General features: G+C 46.1%; 1 long non-coding RNA gene across 2 annotated transcripts in view; it reads left to right on the top strand.

The window, feature by feature from the left end:
• The first annotated feature begins 323 nt into the window (after nt 1-323).
• The window catches only part of LOC138581907 (uncharacterized), a 100901-nt gene continuing 86746 nt past the window's right edge, over nt 324-14478 (top strand). Inside the window, exon 1 of one of the 2 annotated variants that reach the window (XR_011304863.1) lies at nt 324-443. This is a non-coding gene — a long non-coding RNA (uncharacterized lncRNA). Of the gene's footprint in view, nt 491-14478 lie in introns of both variants that reach the window. The other variant, XR_011304862.1, reaches the window with a different exon arrangement.

Here is a 14478-nt window from a genome sequence, read left to right as displayed (position 1 = left end):
TTCTGCTGTGTTTCTTCAGTGTGAATGCTGCTGAGCCCGCTTAGGGGCGGCCAACCAACATACGAACACCTGGAAGATTACACTGTTATTGCAGGCTTGCAGCTCAGGCCTCAAAATAGCAAAAGCAGTTAACAGAGTTTTAAAAAAAATGCTACATTCCTTGATTTGTTTGCAGGGCAAGCTCTGCAAATTACAATTAGCCAGGCCCAGTCAGGAATCCGAAGTGACTGGCAGGTCATGGGACCCTCGGAGAGGAGGAAACATAATACATCAATAAATAATGTCAGAGCTCGTGGTGGAGCCAGTTCAGGCCCACGCACGCGCAGACACTGCTGCTGTTTAGAAACTTGCCTAACATCGCCAGTCCTCCTCGGGCTTGCTCGTGCAGGCTTCTCTGCAGTCCTGTGATGTGTGCAGGAGACGGCTGGTGATCGCCACTGCAGGTTTGTTTGCAGTGCATAGATGTGTGCAGAAGGCATATCCACTGTAGGTCTGTTTTCTTGATTCTATTATCGATCCTATTATGTGTTGCTACATGCCTGCTCAGTATTTCTTCTCTTTGTAATTGTAATTGTATTGCACCAATTTATATTCACCTCCTATTTCTCCACCTTAGCTAAGAATATTGTTCACTCGTTCTCACAATAATTGCTTCCCTGACTCTTTATCTCTGCCTTTATGCCCCGCATCTCTCTTAATTCCTCCCTCACTCATCCTGTCTAACAGCGCGGCCTTTGCTGTAACACTGCCTGATCGAGCCATACTCTGTGTGCCTAGTGTCTTTTGAAAAGGTAGAGTAATTAGCAGCCTGTCTTCTGCTAGTGAGCAGCAGAGCCAGCAGAAGATAGTGGGGGTTCATTTCAAAATTATGTTTGAGGTCCCCTTGACTTCTGCTGGGAAAATCCACCTGCCAAACAATAATGCATTGAGCTGGTGAAATTAAGTTTTGAAAATGAAAAAGGCAGTGCATAAAATGGTAAATATGTTTTTGGGGGATAAGCAGTTTCAGTAGCTGCAGTTTTGTATCCCAGAAGCACATAGCTCAATACGTTAAATAGGCAATGGAAAGAATGAATTCAGTGCAATATAGGTAAAGGACTTCAGTTGGGTAAGCTGTGTGGTGTATTCATTAAGATAGAGAAAAATGTTCTTAAATGCAAACTCCAATTGGTAATTTACCAGGTTTCGTCATTAAGGTTGCATAATAGGAGCCTCAACTTCAACTTCATTAATCTGCAACCATAATCACTGCATTACACCATAGAGTTGAAAGCAGAATGAAACGTGTCCGTGATTAATGAGCGTCTTTTTGAGAGAGCTATGTTTAGCCGGCAAGTGCATGTTTTAAAAACTGGTGTCTCTTTAGAAAATATGCGCCTATCATCAGCTCCATTGTGCTAAAGTCTTAGCTACAGCAATGGAGTGAGTAGTGAGTGGCTACAGTTAATCACTGGGCAGGTTCATCAGCCTCTGCATAGCAGAACAAAGGAAGGTAGCCAATGGGGAGCTGAAACAGTAAATGACCACTTAGTAAAAGTTATTAAGCTTTCTTTGTCAGAGTCACTGCTTCCCCCCCATGCGCCCAAGATGTGGGAGCCAATTACTAGTGCTAAGGTTGAAAGGCTATTACGATGGGCCGGAAGAGCACTCTAACTACATCTACAGCGAGGTGAACATGGTGACGAACATGGCCCTGCTTGCGCTGCCCCTGGGGTTTGAGTCTTCCTTAAATGGGAAGGGGCGGTGCATGACGAGGGCATGCAGAATGGGGCCTATCATTTCCAGCTGGAGCCTGGTCTTGAGCGTTATCCCTGGAGCTTGATGACTCTTTAACCTCTAAGGTGACAGGTGCAACAGCACCAACTTTTATACCTGTACCCAGTGACCATGTGTGTCACACATTAAAGAATATCTCTTGTGAACAAGGAGCAATATCATATATGAGATAAATTACCCCCTACCTACCTTATAGAGATACTGTAAGTCACTGAGGAGTTCTGAGACCAAACAGGAAGCATGACAAAGGCTGAGTTCCTTTATAGGATCGTGGATCTTCAAGGTGACTTGCAATATCCTTTTAACGTATGGAAGTGGGTATTTTGTTAATTGCAATATATGTCCATACACTGCCATCCCCTTTTATACCTGCCCTTGTGCTTAATGTATTGTAAGATCTCTTCCAGTTGCTGATACAGTTAATAAATGTAGGAACATTTTGAATTAAAATACATCTATTATGCAGCTTCTAATGTGTTCCAGAAAAATAGTTTGAGCAGTTTAAAAAAATACATATCGTTTTGTTCTGTGGTTTACAATAAGCAATACCTTGCAGAGTCCCGATCTCATGTGTTAAATTCCAGCATTGTACAAAATAAACACACTACCATAACAGTTCCTTATCATTTTATCATGTAAAGTGTCACAGAAAACGAGTATACTAGAAAGGGATTTGTAAATCTTGTCACTTCTTTAATTAACTGCTGCAGTGGCAGATTGAATTCTGCTGTGTGGTTTGAAGCAGCAGGTATTGTGACATCACAAGTGAGGCCTAATAACTTATTACAGAGCAGCTCTGATGCCATTTTCTTATTACAGGTCAGTAGTGATGTTGCAACTAGTCTGTATTAAGACAAATATTTACAGGCTTTTATACTGGTATTGCAGGCTGCCCTTCCATGGCAGATAAAAGGGTTTCTCTTCCATGGCAGCCAAAAACTGAAACTTCCGCCCACCTGCATTGAGAGCTGAAGAATCTTACTGGGTCTTCCAGAGAGCGCTCAAAATGTGGATGTTCTCCTAAATTGGGGAGCCCAACAAAAGCTACCTCCTGTTTAATTCTGCCTGTGTGTAATTGTAATTGATATTCTGTCTTCATGTAACTGGTCTCTGTAACAGCGCCTCGAAGATGCTGGGTGTGTGTGCACTTTATAAATTAAGAAAAGTGTACATATATATATATATATATATATATATATGTATATATATATATATATATATATATATATATATATATATATGAAACAGTACAAAGAATTGCACATAGAATTCACATGTTACTTGCGACTAAACTCCATAAGCACGTTGAAAAAAACGAGTCAAGCTTGTTTGTGCCCACTGGGTCATGAAGAAGTTGTTTAGTGTTGATATGTCAAAGAGCAGAACATACGTTGGTAGTTGAAATATGCATAATATAGCAGCAGATCTTCCTTCACACTGTTGTTGCCCTTCCTCAAGTCTGAGCTTTTGGTGAGGTTTACATCTAACACTCTCTTCCAAAATACCTTCCTTCTCGAGCCCTTCGCTCAGCTACCTCCAACTCTCTAAGGGTTAGATGCTTCTCCAGGCAGATAGTGGAGGGTAGATCTATCTCCTCTGCAGGTGCCTCCTTCTGGAATGGTCTCTCTGCTCCTCTTAAACTTGAGCCGGACCGCCTGAAGTTCCGGAAGCAGCTCAAAACATTTCTCTTCTCCTCTGCTTTCTCTTTGTCCCTCCCCTGCTGACCTACATGACCTACCTGTCTGCTGTGCTGACTGGTTGCCTAGCTACCCTCAAAGTCTCACTGGGTACCAGGCCCTTTCTTGATCAGTCACCCTTGCACTGCCTCCGGGCCTACCACGCAATTAGGGGCTGTAACTGTAACCCTACAAACCCTTGTTCTCCTTGCACTACCCAGAGCCGCGCTGCGCTGGCTGCACTTACTCAGAGCATTGCTGCTCTGTTTTCCCATCTCCTCTCCCTTGCACTCCCCCTTCCTTTCCCTTTTCCCCTTGCACTTCTCGTACGATCTAAATAGACACACGGCCTAGTAAGATTATTTTTCTTGTCCTCCATCTGTCTTCCCTCCCTTGTTTTATCGCACCTAGAAACACTTGTGTACATCGACGCTATAAATGGCTTATCATATCATCACGTTAGGGTTCAAAGGAAAATGTTTTGGGTCTTTCCCAAGTGACAGACACCAATCAGGATCAGGCCTCCAATAGCTTTACTGATCAGTTCAGATTGATCCTAGTGTAATTTGCATGTTTTTCAGATAAATTATTCTGTTTCTCTCAGTTAGGATTGCCATTAACTTCTAAGACAGTCATTTGGATGTCAATGTTTTGGACAAAAACCATGTAGTCTAATTTAGGGCAAGAGTTAGAACTTTGTGTTTATACATATGTTCACATGTTTGGGATGCTCACAACTGTGTTCATTTTGGAAGTATGTTTTTTTGTTTATGATGATTTTTCATCTCTGACGTCCAATGCATTGTTGACTGGGATCTAATAGGTACTTTCCGTGACTCTAAGTGACTGCTATGCAGAATCACATGTGGTAGTGATATAGTGGCGTTGTTAAAGGTGCACATGAAAGAGGTGCCACGGAGCACTGCTGTCATTCTTCATTTTGACAACGTTTGAGCACTGTGTTCTTTTGTGTTCACTGATTCTGACCTTAGGTCTGTTTTGCTCCTCGTCTTTACCATGAGACTCTTTTCCTTTCTGCTATCCATCATTTCTCCTTCCTTTCCCCTCACCCTCGCGCAACACTTTGCAGTTCTTCGCTCAGTACTCGTTTCTCTAACTCCATCTCCTAATATATTCTCTCCTCCCTTTCTCTTGTGCCTCCAGCCATGCGTCCACTCCTTCATCATTGTTGTACTAACACATAGCCCATCGTCTCCCTCGCCACTTGATGTACACCTAGAGACTCTCCATACATCACGTTCCCATTCTCTCGCCCCACGTTTCTCATCTTCTACTACCCAAATATCTCATCTTCCTCCCACCCCTTTACCGACAATTCACATTGGTACACTAAGTCATACCCTTATCTCATCATTCACCAATTCATGCATATGGTGACTGCGCATACTTCACACCTCTCTAGTAAATTACTGTATGTAACTACTTTCCTTTCCGTCATCCCAGCCTTAATTGTGGAAATCTACAGAGGGTTGGAGGCTGGAGTGGGGTCAAGTTGGCGGGCGCCTATCAGACAGTTCGCCTAGTGCATCAAAATACCTTGCACCGGCCCGGTGGCACACTCCTGCAACTGTCCCAGGCTTTATATTTTAGAAATACTTGCTAGAATGAGTAGGTGTCTTACTATACATTGTTCAATTCCAGTTAACTGGGATTGCAGCTCCCAGAATTCACCAGTTTGTTAATTAAAACTCTACAGCAGAATCACTTGTCCATCAGTCCAAATACTGCTGGTAGGGGACAGTATTAAAAATAGTACATCTCTCCCTATTCCTTCCATGATATGCCTGGCAGGGCACCTGACCTTCTGACTGCACTCTCATTGGGCCTGCTGAGGAAGCAGCAGCTGAAAGCACTTCCATAGAACCCCAAGACCACCCAGAAAATCTGCGCCTAGAAATCCCCACAGTATGTCCACTGCACGTTACGTCAGATTGAAGCCATTTGCTTAATCACACGCATGCACGAAGATAGGCCAGCCATTACAAGATAAACTATGCACAACCCAGCTGCTGCCCCCACGCACACCACCCACAACCGACCGCTTGCAGGCACCGGCAAACTGAAACGGAAAGGACGCCCATTCTTCTAAGGAGAGGCTGCGTAACTCCGGAGAAAAGCAGAGAAAATGTCACAAACAGGAGAGCAGGACTCATTGGGATAAGGGGCGCTTATTACTAGACCAAATGGCAAACGCTGCCGACTGACTGCCTAACTGCAGCTCCCGTCGTTAGGCGATATTAAGAGACGCTGTCTGCCTGGGTACACCTTTTACGTCATCCTACATATGAGGTGTGTGAGGAAAAACAACCACGCGTTAAAGAGCTCCACCCCATTGAAAAAAAAAGCCAACTTTGGCAGCAGTGTGCAGAGTCCCTCAAGGTAAAAAGGAACTCATGGATTTGATCAGAGCATGCATAGGTTTTTCGTAGAGACTAGCAGAAGAGAAGAGGTACTCAAAGATGAGAGCCATGACCTCTATACACCGAGGTCGGGGCCAGTTGGAGGTAGCCAGCACCAACGGCGCTCTGCAAGGTCATCAGGGAGCCCATGGAAAAAATTGTAATTAAGAACAGCCAGAGCTAAATATGCAAATGGATGATTAGTGAGAAGTGAATTATCCAAGAGGGAAAGGTTTTCATCATCTTTAAGCCTGAACTGAGTCGTTTTCTTCTTCGTTTAAAAAAAAGGGAAGCAGAAAACGTCATCAACCAGCAAGCAGTTGCAACCCCCTAAAGTAGCCCGTGTGAGTAGTCAGCCTGCTGCTGCCAACTTCTCCCCAGCCTGGACGGCTATTTTTAGAATCCAATTGTCCGAGACCATCTACGGATGTTTAAATATATTACAGGCTATTTATGCTTTTTTTTTCTTCTTGATTTCGGTTTTAAATGTTTTAGCAAGAGTTCTGTGGATCTTTCTTTAATCCCAATGACATTATTTTAATGCCTTTTGATATGTAATCACTTTCCAATATAACTGAGGTTTTTAATTTTCCAGAATTTTCCCATTTGACCTTTCTGGGGTTAACTACTTCATACATTTTCAGCGTTAGTATCAATCATGTTGCTTGTTTTATTGTGTCCTTATCGTTGCTAGTGTTTGATAGCAATGTCCCTGTAACGTCTGGTAGAGGTAGAGGCCGAGCTTGACCCTGCTACTTATAGGTGAGCCAAGGATGCTACAATGAGGATTTTGACCTGTTCCTGCTTGAAAGCAGCAGGGTAGGATGCATTGAGCGCTAGGCTACAGCTTGTTGAGCTTACACTAAGACACCCTCTTCTATTCGCCCAGGGAACCCTCTTGGCCATGGGGCTGCCACAGAAACACTAGAGTGGGGGACACGACAGTGTTAGTGAGGGGAGTAAAGAGAGAAGTGGGTGAGCTTCTGCAGGGTCCATCAGAATATGAAAAGAAGTGCCTATGCCTAGCCCAGGAAGAGGGAGTGAGAAGGTGGAGGAAGGCAGGCCTTTCAGCAGGGAGCATGAAGCGGAGGGTAGGCGATTCCGAGGGTGCACAGAGATTGGGTTCCCAGGAGAGTATATGCAGTGAGCGCAGGGTGGACAATGGGGGCCTCTGCAATGCGCACTGAAAGAGGGCTTCTAAATGCATCCCAAAAGAGGAGACAGGGAGCGTCTGTGGGAGCACAAAGGGAGCATGAAAAAGACACACAGACCGGTCAGATGGGGCTTACGCCAGAACAAAGATAAGGAAAGGGCTTCTTCGGGGATCACAGGAAGAGAGGAGTCAACATAGTGGAGAAAGGGGGCTTCTAGGGAAGCACATAGAGGAGAACATAGGTTGGTGACGTGAGCATAAAGAGGGGGGAACTAGGAAGTGTGAGAGGACATGCGACTGGCTGCCTGTGAGGTGGTTTACAGGGACGCGTCAGCCCTTTTCAGGGCTGAACGGTAATATTTACTGCAGCTGATGGAACAGCGCCAAGGGAGCCAGTCACAAGTGTGAGGCGGGGGATGCACGGGAGCGAACAAGGCAGTGAGGAAGGGACAAGGGCCTCGGCTGCCTCAGGCAAACAGGTATGGAAGAAGGGAGAGCAGAAGGTCCTGCTGAGAAAAGGACGACGGAGGGGACGAGAAGCGTCAGAGAGAGAGTAGGAGATATGCTTAGTTTGGACTGCGTGGTGGATATTTGTCCGTCCCAAAAAGACCTGATGGGTATTCAGCCCTACAAAGGCTCTGTGTTGGGGAGAATTTTCATTTTTAGTGCTTAATTCCTCCCACCTTAGAGACCCCCAGCTCTTTTACTGGACTTTGGGACTTTTTGATTTTAACCCTGGAGTGAGTGAGCCCTTTTCTCACTCTCTCATGCATTTTTATCTGATTTGGAATGTGTGTCCCTTGTTTTGGAGTCTGACAAACTCTACAGCCATCTACTTTTTACATGGTGACACACAGCACCCTCAGTGCAGTGTCACAGGGAAATCCTTTAGATTTCTCATAAGGTTTAAATACCTTTTCTTGGGTGAACTACAGTTCCCAAGAGTAGTAAAGTGAAATTTAATGTACTTACCTTTTCTCCTTGTAGGCCAAGCACACCCCATTTTATGGGGAGTGCTGGGGGGTTATTTAGTAGCCCCTTTTCATACTTACTCATGTAAAAATGTTTATTTTACCATAACTATTTTTAAATGGCTGGTGCCAGTGGTTTAATTTTCCTACCATTGTGCTTTTCTAACGCATGCCAATTCCTCAGCTGCAGAATAGCACCCGTGGGTGACCATTCTGTCAAAATGGCCCCAGTGTTCTTTTTTCACCATTTCTATTTTGTGAGGTTTTTCTTGGATTTTACTCTGCATGCCAAACCAGGTTTGAGCACTTTGTTCATTTTGCCTTTGGCGGGCATCAGGATTAAAACCTGCCTCTGGCTCCAGTGTGTCTGCAAGGGCAGGAAGTGAGGGAGGTGCCCAAAACTCCCCTCTCCTTTGCTTCCATGGTTACCTGAATGCGCCCAGTCTGGATTGGTTTGCTGGCTGTCCTTGGAGGACAGCCACCCTGCTGTGTGAGTGACAGCTAGGCTGTGCGTGAATGGGAGAAACCTGCTTTTTGGACTGAGTCGACCACTGGGAAGAACACCCCAATGAAGAAACCATGAACAAAGCTTGCTGCATCCTCCTCGACCATTGAACTGCCTGGTGAAACCCTGCTGCTGTGCTGAAACTCCTTTTTCTGATCGACAACAGAAGCTCCAGAGAGGATGACTTCTTCCTTTGGGTTAGTGTGACCAACTAACCGTGAGACAAACTTGTCTGGAAGACCTTCTCCAACTGGCTGTACTGCTTTGCTGCTGCTGCTGCTGGAACCGAATGCCAGGGGTAGAGAAAGCCATAGTCGAGTGTGTGATGCTGGAAATGCATTGGAGGGACAGGACCTCCCTGTCTTTGTCCTGTAGTCCCTTTTCATTTGTGTTCTGTATTGTTTTCTGCCCAGGAGTCCATGTGGGACTCCTGGCAGTGCAGCCTTTCCTGTTTTGGTTTGGTGTACAGACCCATGGGATACCCTTATGGCGTCCATGGGTGCGGGTGCAACCCTGTGCCCCTAGTGTATGTTTTTGGGCACCTATGTGTGGCCCACAGAGCAGGGTATGGACTGGTGGGCTGGTGGCAGCTCCATGTTGAATTTGACAGGTGCTCTGAGTAGCCTCCATTTCGGGATACCCAGGCCCTGCCATTGGAATCAGTTGATTCCTGATAGGAACCAAGATGGCCCCTGTGGCCTCTTGCTTTCTATTGCCTATTACCTTGTTTTCCCAAAGTCCTGGAGAGCCCTGACTCTGTCCCTTCCCCTTGACTGGCTGTTGAGTGGAAGTTCCATATATGGTGTTGTTGTGAAGTCCAGGCCAGACTGGCTGGAGCCTTCCCAGTGACTGTATGTTGTGGGTACATCCTGTGGGTGGGACCTGGGTGAATGGAGTGTGTGACCAATATGCACATCTTGTTGTGGATGTCTGGTTTCTGGTGTTTGACACAATGACTGAGACAGCCCAGCCCAAAACTGGTATAAATGCAGTGTGTAGTGTTGAATGGCTGGGTACTTGTCCCAATGCACATTCCTTGTTCTGAGTGTCTAAAAGGGAGGAGTATGGCCTGAATGCAATGTATGCTTGATTGGCTGTCTGACTGCTGAATGCCCTTCTGAGTGATTGGTTGCCTGAGTATCACCCAGCAGAATGAATGGGAGATCAACTAGTATATCTAGGGGCCTCTCACTGCTAGAAATCGTTCAGAAGCTGAAGTTGAAACTGACGCTTAATCTCAAAGCCGAGCCTGAAGAATAAGGTTGACTGCTGTCTCCCTTCGCCGAAATCTGAAAGCCGTTGAGACTGATCCAAGAGAGGACCTGGTCAGGTGCCCTCTTCCGGTGCTCCGAGCGACCATCGAGCAACGCTTACCTTTGCCGAAGCATCCTGGAAGTCAGACCATTGAAAGGCTGCCTACTGGAGACTGGGACCGCCAAGGAGAACGAAGACCAACACCTGACATTCCATCCGCCGTTGTCGACCAGGGTTCACAAGTTTGCTGTAACCGCTGGAGGCCCATCGAAGCCGTGTTGCCCAGAAGAGGGGACCGCTTGACCTCGTGTCACCAACCACCAGAGACAAACGCTCCTTTGCCTAAGACTTTTTGATTTACGGACACCCTCGTCTGCACCATCAACCGCCTTTTCCTGCCGGAGAAGGCCAGGCCGTTGACACACCGAGGAGGATCGCTGGTGGGATTCCCGCCACCCAACGACCGTAGAGATGCTGGACGACTCGATGCCCTTGCTGGGCCATAGTTCTTCACAATCTCTTTGCGGTCCTGAACTATCGACATCGAGGTGCCCCGCACGCCTCCTCCTTGCAGAACACCTATGCTCCGTCGTCGACAAGAACCGCTGGGACCGAAGCTGCCACCTCGATGCCGAGTTAACTTTCTTCGAGGGATCTCAGAAATCCACAGCTCCTGCTTTAAAGGGAGCCACTGAAGAAGGCTCCATCGATGACTCGTCATCTAACTCTGATATTCCAGGTACTTTGGGGTGGTAGAAACATTATAGAATGAAATATGACTTTTAGAACAATATATGGACTGGGGTTGTGGTATATCTTTACTTTACAAGTTGCCCAGGTGGGGGGATCCCCACACAGAATGGTGTCTAGTGGTAGGGGCCAGTAGTCTGCCAATTGTTCTAACCAACTGCTTTCCTCCTATGTCTATTGTTGGTTACATTTATTAAGTGATTTGTGTGACATCTAACCAGAGTACAGTTGATGCACTTTAATGAAATCTAATAATAATTGTGGTACCACTTAGAACTGTATATATTTGCCATTATAGATTAACTAAGCACAACGTGAGTTATTGTGATTGTATATAACCTTGAACTTAATTATATAAAGACTGTGTTTTAACTAATACAGTGTGTGGACATTCCTTTGTGGGGGCTTGGGGACTACACTGTACTTAAGAACCAGCCTGCATCACCTCCTGAGAAGCTAGGCCTTGATTGCTCATTCATTGCTACCGTAATAGAGAATCTTGGCTTGGGTCCTCTGTGCCTCTCCTCTACTATATAGAGAGCCGAAGTACAGACCCCGCCTCCAGCTTTACACTGGTGGCAGCGGTGGGATGCTTATGTTTTTAAGACTCAGTGTATAACCGTGCCACTTACAAAATATCTGCACTTTGTTAAATTGAGGTTCAGTTGTGTACAAGATAACTGCATTACAAGCAATGGAGTCTATTGCAAATGGTAAATTGACTAGGATGAGCTTAGAGGCTCTCCAAAGTGCTTGTGTAGCCAGGGAGTTAGACTTTGTGGATAAGTCTAGGGCTGAGCTGATAGCTGCCCTGGTGGACTACCAGACTGCCGGTGAAACTCTTGAAGGGGGGATGCAACCAATGAGGACTCTGCCCCTGGGGCTGTTGCTGAATCTATTTCTGGGAATGCCAAAATTCCTGCTGCCTCTGTTCCAAACCCCAGCAATTCTGTGGAACTTGAGTTATTAAGGATGGCCAAGGATGAAATTGGCCTTTGAATACCACACGTTGGAAACAGAAGTTGAGCTTAAGAAAGCGGAGCTGGCAGGAGTGTGTTGCCTGTGTGGACCCCTGCAGAACCAGAGTGTTTTCTTTAGCTCCATTGAGAAGGCGGAGCAAATTTGGCAAAACCCCCTGCCAGACGCAGAGCATCGCGGAGTGTGGCAGGAGTGCGTTGCCTGTGTTTCCTGTGGAGGCTGTGGAAGGCGCCCGCAGTCAAGCATGGCTGAGAGGACAGGCATCCCGCTAATGCGTGCACAGCTCAAGCAAACTGAGCAGTCTGAGGCTCTGGTTGGTAAAAAGCTCTGCCCGCCATGCAGAACGAGTGTGTCTGCCCTCCTGTTGACGCCCAAGAAGCCGAAGAACCCTATGAGTGAAGAGTCCTGCGGCTGCAAAGTTGTAAACATGACATGCGAAGTAAGTGACTGTGGGGCGAGCGAGGAAATTGCGAGGGTGGTGGGGGAGTGGAATCTCGAAGTTGGTGGAGCTTGTAGGAAGCTGTGGCAGTAGCGATACGCCGGAACGTGTTGCTGCTTGTGATGGTGCCCGCAATGTAATTGTACATATGCACATGAGCCCCTCTCCACCCTCCCCACCCTCCCCCTGTCCCCCCCCGTACCCGCTGTCCCCCCGTCTCTCCTCTTCGATGAAAAGTGTTCGTTGTTGTTGACGGCAAACTCAAACAAACTCAGACACAGCGCCTCCCAGCGCGAACACGCAGCTGTAGAGCCTTTGGTCAGCTGTAATGTCTCGGTAGAGAATGGAGGCCGAGAGGCAGAGTCCGCCTCAGACAAAGATCTACTGAATGGGGCCGCCAGTGGTTTATATGAGTATACAAACTGTGACGAGAATTTAAAAGACAATTGCCGGGTAATTGACTCGTTAAATGACCATGAGTGTCTGAACCCGCAAATCAATTTAGCGCAATCTGTAAAGGGAATGAACGGCAAGGTTATAGAAACCTCATTGAAATTGTTGACATGGAAGTCTGTTGCAAGAGCGGGGAAATCAGCATCCGCTAAAGCCAAAGCAGCTTGTCAAAGTTACCTAAGAGCAGAAGAAGAGAGTCCCTCTATGATGGAGAGCGGGAACAATAAACAATCCAATCTCCCGTTGCAGTGGTATCCGGGTGGGGCGCAAAAGAAACGCAGCGTGTCGGCCCAGGGGGTCAATGGGAAAGGGACAGGTGTTTGCAAAGTAACACCCGACAAAGTTCAATAGCTGACTGTAACGCCACAGGGCATTGCGAATTGGCATGAAATTAATACAAGCATGTCCCGCGGCCACAACCTGATCAGTGCTCAAATGAGGGGGCCCCCCAAGATGGCAGCAACAGGGATGCTGACCCGGCCTGTCCGAATAACCCGCTTCAAGCTCAAGAAAGCTGTTGATGAAATTTGGAAGCCAGCCACATGTCTGAACTTACAGATTGATAAGTCAGCTGCTAATGCCACCCATTCACGTCAGAATTCAATTGCGATTGCTGATCAGGTAATTCGGGAGCTATTACAAATGAATGCAAAGTTGGCCCTACCGAGGCCCGAGCAGAAAACTCCACCGTTGGCTCAAATGAACAAGCCAAAAGATGACAAATGGCAAAGAAAGAACAGTGACATGGCCAGCATGAGCCATCCAAATTTGAGGCCAGCCAAAATGAGGGATAACAAATGCTTGAAAAGGACACGAAATGAGGCGAGCTCGGAAAACGAGTTCCGTCATTCGCAGAAACGAAGCAAAGGAAGTGAGCATGAAAATAAACAAGGCCTACAAGGACAGAAAAAGCAATAGACCGTGGCATCGCGATGCCTAGTGCTGGAAACAACTACTGCAACGACATTAACAGAATCTGATTATGAAAGTACAGCCCCTTGTAAGCGGAAAAACAAAGTATTATACCGTCAATCCAGAAAGGCACGTGATGGGCATGGTGCAAGTGCACCAATAATCGAAAAAGTGATAAATAGCCTACAACCAAATCTAACGTCAGCAACTACGATTGCAGTGGCGCCTTTAACAAAATTGTATGAACAACTACATGAATCCTGCAAGGACCAAAATACCCTGATAGCCCTACTTAATGCAAAAATGATACAATTGGAGGTTGACCTGGCCAAAATGGCCTCTCAAACTCGAATGATACACTCATCAACAGCTTTATTAAAAGAAGCACTTAAAAACAACGCGGAAGACAAACGCCTTTTTGCTGAAGTTACAAGGCAAGCTTTGAACATTCTAAACAAGGAACAAGACCAAAGAGTCATATGATATAGTAATCAGGGAGTGCAGGATCAAGGTAGGATGTTTCCAAGACCGCTTCAGAGCGATCTTAGAAATTCACAACCGTTGGCTAGCACGAGGCAATCCATGCGGTCTCAGGACCTTCAAATCACAAAATCAAGAGACGCAGGTGAATCGAGGTCAAAGGAACTGGACCCGGATTTAAGTTCTACTGACTGTAATCACTATAACGAGAAGGATACAGCTCAGAAGGATAGCCAGATCCCCCCAACCAGTGCAAAGGTTGATGAGACCGTGCTCGAGACCGATCGAACGACAAAAGATGGCCCGGCGAAGATAGTTGCGATGCCATCTATTCTTCCAGAGTGTGAGGTAATCTCCTCCTCAGAGAATACCACAACTCCCTCTTTAAAGCAAATGCCACTCACAATAGACCTAACAACAAAGGATGATGAGCAAGGAAAAGAAAAGGAAAGGGGAAATCTCTGTTGAAAGGCATTTTAAATAAATATCAGTCGAATGAGCAAGATTGGTATGAAATATTTGAAAAACCAGAAACCTCAAGCCGATCAAAAGAAATCAAAAAGACTGAAGGAGTGGCCACAAAGCAAGGCAAATGCAAACGGAAAACAAAAAACATGACTGTTCCAAAAAATAAAAACACAAAAAATACATCGAACTTCTTTAGAAACAGAAAAGAGCTAAATGTTACAATTAATAACGTTGATACAAATA

This window comes from Ambystoma mexicanum, chromosome 3q (genome assembly GCF_040938575.1).
Source record: "Ambystoma mexicanum isolate Mex_15411 chromosome 3q, UKY_AmexF1_1, whole genome shotgun sequence".
Lineage (NCBI taxonomy): Eukaryota > Metazoa > Chordata > Amphibia > Caudata > Ambystomatidae > Ambystoma > Ambystoma mexicanum.
This window is presented reverse-complemented; position numbering and strand designations above follow the sequence as displayed.